Source organism: Lepus europaeus, chromosome 5 (assembly GCF_033115175.1).
Source record: "Lepus europaeus isolate LE1 chromosome 5, mLepTim1.pri, whole genome shotgun sequence".
Lineage (NCBI taxonomy): Eukaryota > Metazoa > Chordata > Mammalia > Lagomorpha > Leporidae > Lepus > Lepus europaeus.
The window spans coordinates 103955554-103960001 of NC_084831.1; the positions used below are offsets into that span (position 1 = coordinate 103955554).

The following is a 4448-nucleotide window of genomic DNA, read 5'->3' on the forward strand; positions in this document are numbered from 1 at the left end:
CCTAGCCTGAAGCGCCAACATCCCATATGGGCGCCAGTTCTAGTCCCAGCTGTTCCTCTTCCAGTCCAGCTCTCTGCTATGGCCTGGGAAAGCAGTAGAAGATGGTTCAAGTGCTTGGGCCCCTGCACCCATGTGGGAGATCCAGATGAAGCTCCTGGTTCTTGGTTTCGGCCTTGCCCACCCCTGGGCTGTTGTAGCCATCTGGGGAGTGAACCAGCAGATGGAAGACCTCTCTCTGTCTCTACCTCTCTCTGTAACTCTTTCAAATAAATAAAATAAATTTTTTTTTTAAAAAAATCTATGTATGATCGCGTCTCAGCCTTTTGGCTAAGATCAAGTGTAGTATTTGCTCTTTTTTTTTTTTTTTTGACAGGCAGAGTGGATAGTGAGAGAGAAAGAGAGAAAGGTCTTCCTTTTTCCATTGGTTCACCCTCCAATGGCCACTGTGGCCAGCACGCTGTGGCGGGCGCACTGCGCTGATCCGAAGCCAAGAGCCAGGTGCTTCTCCTGGTCTTCCATGTGGGTGCGGGGCCCAAGCACTTGGGCCATCCTCCACTGCCCTCTCAGGCCACAGCAGAGAGCTGGACTGGAAGAGGAGCAACTGGGACAGAATCCGGCGCCCCGACTGGGACTAGAACCCAGTGTGCCGCACCGCAGGCAGAGGATTAGCCTAGTGAGTCGCAGCGCTGGCCAGTATTTGTTCTTATCAGTTTAAAATCTACATATGAAAATATGATGTGGAGGTGAGGGTCCTGATTCTAAGCACAGAGTAAATGAGAGAGTAAGTAGGGAAATTGAGGGTTTTCACTTTTATTGCACATACATCTGTTTCAATTTTTTAAAATAAGTATATATTTTTACAGTTTAAAAAATTATGTAAAATTAGTTTTCTTCAAATTACTCACCAAAAAAGTAATAAACATTCATTGAAATTTTTAAAAAGACCTATAAATAATCTCGGGACCAGTGCCATGGCGCAGTAGGTTAATCCTCTGCCTGTGGTGCCGGCATCCCATATGGGCACTGGTTCGAGTCCTGGCTGCTCCTCTTCCAATTCAGCTCTCTGCTCTGGCCTGGGAAAGCAGCAGAAGATGGCCCAAGTCTTTGGGTCCCTGCATCTGTGTGGGAGACAGAAGCTCCTGGCTCTTGGCTTTGAATCAGCCTACTTCCAGCCGTTGCGGCCATCTGGGGAGTGAACCAGTGGAGGGAAGACCTTTTTGTGTTTCCTTCTCACTGTCTGTAACTCTATCTCTCAACCAAATAAATAAAATCTTTTTAAAAATAGACCTATAATCTCATCGCACAGAAGGAATAAGCATTTTGATATTTACCTTTGATTTCTGCTTTTCTTGATGTAAATATATAATTTCATGTTTACCAAAAGCCCAGGCCACACTGCGATGCTTCTGCTTCTTTTTTTTTTTTTTTTTTTTTTTTTTTTTTTTTTTTAGTTTGACAGATAGAGTTAGTGAGAGAAAGAGACAGAGAGAAAGGTCTTCCTTCCGTTGGTTCACCCCCCCAATTGGCTGCAACAGCTGGAGCTGCGCCGATCCGAAGCCAGGAGCCAGGTGCTTCCTCCTGGTCTCCCTCCAGGGTGCAGGGGCCCAAGCACTTGGGCCATCCTCCACTGCCTTCCCGGGCCACAGCAGAGAGCTGGACAGGAAGAGGAGCAACCGGGACTAGAACTGGCACCCATATGGGATGCTGGCACCGCAGGTGGAAGATTAACCAAGTGAGCCATGGCGCTGGACCCTGTGATGCTTCTTTGAACACTGCTTTTTTCCAGCAAGCAATATTTTCACTCCACACCGTGAAATATTCTACTCTACTGCCTTGTGTGACTTGCACCAAGTTTCAGTCACCTTCTACTATTGAACGCACACCATGGCAATTGCACGTTTAATGAGGCAAAACAACCTGATTGAGAAATCAGCCATATCTGGTTTTCCTGGCTGTGGGCTCTACAGAAAAGAATGTGAAGTATTTTCCCCACATCCTCCCAAGAGGGTTGCCAAGGCTTGGTGTCGGGGAGGTCAAAAAGGTTGGGGGGGTGGTGATTTCTCCCTGGCGAGTTGAGGAAGCCTTACCTGTGGGCAGGGGCTTCCAGCAGCTGGGGACAGGGCGAGAGATCATGGGTGTCCACCAGTGGTGGAAGCTGAGCCCTGCCCCACCCCCACCCCCACAGGGATGACAAAACCCAGGATGGAGGGAGGACTGGGAAGGAAGACCACTAAGTGGCCAGCTGTGGGAGAAGCCACGGCGGGTGGGCAGCTCGCCAGGCTTCCTGGAGAAGTAGTCCCCACTGCCAGGGAGGCCCAGTAACTATGGGAGCTCTCTGAGTCAGGACCAGCTGCCCCGTTTTATAAGATCAAATCCTTTGTTTGCTTGTTGGGGGTTTTTGTTTTGTTTAACTTCTGGTAAAAATGCAACGAGCCGAAGGAGGAAGCTCTAACAGTTCTATCAGACTTTTCACCAACTGTGGATAGGGTTTGGGACCAGAGTCAAATAAATTTGGAAAAACAAAGAACGCTAGCATTGCTTTCCCGTTAAGTGTCACAGAAGCTTTCATTCCTTGTTTGTATGCACACCACGAGGCACATTCATGTGGCTAAATCTCCCTGTTCATCCATGATCCCTGGCTGTGCACTTCAAACATCTCTTTGGTCCCCTAAGGGAGCTGATACTCAAGCTCTGTTCACTGAGCCAGCTCCATGGATCAAGCCCCATGGATTAAGGGACCTGCACTGGGCCAAGACAGACAAAGGCAGAGAGCATGGATTTTAACCTTGCTCTATAACAGCTGCTCTGTTTAGCTCTAAGCAAGTTTCTTTACCTTTCTATGCCTCCATTTAATGGCTGATCTGTAAGACATGGACCAACACATCTTTGCCACTCAGAAGCCCTTGGTCCATAGGAAGTCTACACAAACTCAACCATCTGTGGAAACTGCAAACAGCCCCCTTTGCTACCACATGCTCCAATCAAACTAGATTGCCGGCCACGGTCCAGAACATATCCTAAGCCTCATACCTCTGCATGCTTGCCCTTGCTGTTCCCGCCATTGAGAATGAGCATCGTTTGTTTCCATCTGTTGCCATCCTACTCATCCATGCAGCAGGCATTTATCCCAGTCGCTAAGATACAGGTTGAGGGTTCGCATCCCACATCAGAGGGCCCGGACTGCACACCCTGCCCTGGCTCCTGACTCCAACTTTCTGTTAATGCAGGTCCTGGGAGGCAGCAGTGGTGGCTCAAGTGACCGGGTTCCTGCCGCCACATGAGAGACCCAGAGTGAGTTCCTGGCTCCCAGCTTCAGTCCAGTCCCGTCCTGTTGTTGCATTGTTGCTGTGAACCAGAGATGGGAGCACATATTCCACACACCCACACCCATTCTTTCTCTCTCCAAGAGTCAACAAAATCGACTCTTCTTTTTTTTTTTAACATTTATTTATTTATTTATTTATTTGAAAGGCAGAGGGAGAGAGAGAGAGAGAGAGAGAGAGGTCTTCCATCCGTTGGTTCACTTCCCTAATGGCCTAAATGGGCTGGCGCCATGGCTCAACAGGCTAATCCTCCACCTAGTGGCGCCGGCACACCGGGTTCTAGTCCCGGTTGGGGCGCCGGATTCTGTCCCAGTTGCCCCTCTTTCAGGCAAGCTCTCTGCTATGGCCCGGAAGTGCAGTGGAGGATGGCCCAAGTGCTTGGGCCCTGCACCCGCATGGGAGACCAGGAGAAGCACCTGGCTCCTGCCTTCAGATCAGCATGGTGCGCCGGCCGCAGTGGCCATTGGAGGGTGAACCAACGGCAAAAAGGAAGACCTTTCTCTCTGTCTCTCACTGTCCACTCTGCCTGTCAAAAAAAAAAAAAAAAAAAAAAGGCCTAAATGGCCAGAGCTGAGCCAATCCAATGCTAGGAGGCAGGAGCTTCTTCTGGGTCTCCCATGCAGGGGTCTAAGGACTTGAGCCATCTAATACTGCTTTCCCAGGCCATAGCAGAGAGCAGGATCGGAAGTGGAGCAACAGGGACTCAAACCAGCACCCATACAGAATGCCGGCACTACACGCAGCAGTTTCACCCACTACACCACAGCACTGGTCCCCTAAAACCAACTCTTCTTTACAAGGCTGCCCCTTCCTTCCACGGGATGCCCTCTTTCTTCTTCCATAGACATGGTATGCCTTTGTCATCTGGGCATATTTTACAAGTTTCCTGCAGGCAGAGGCTAGGCCTCATTCATCTCTGCAAACAACACTACACACACACACACACACACACACCCTGGGTCCCAGCTCAGGATTCTACAAGTTACAGTGCAGCCAAATGTTTGTAGAACTAAAATTGGGACCTGGGCCTGGGCTTAGATGGAGTTCCAGGCTATTTCAAGCCTAGAAATGGGTGGGGTGGGGGGAGAATGCTGGGATTGGGAGATAGAAGTCCTGAGCAGGAAT

The 4448-nt window shown here is 49.6% G+C and overlaps 1 pseudogene; it reads left to right on the forward strand.

Moving 5' to 3' along the window:
• Positions 1-307: 307 nt before the first annotated feature.
• On the forward strand, positions 308-435 carry LOC133761219 (U2 spliceosomal RNA; annotated as a pseudogene).
• Positions 436-4448: the final 4013 nt, after the last annotated feature.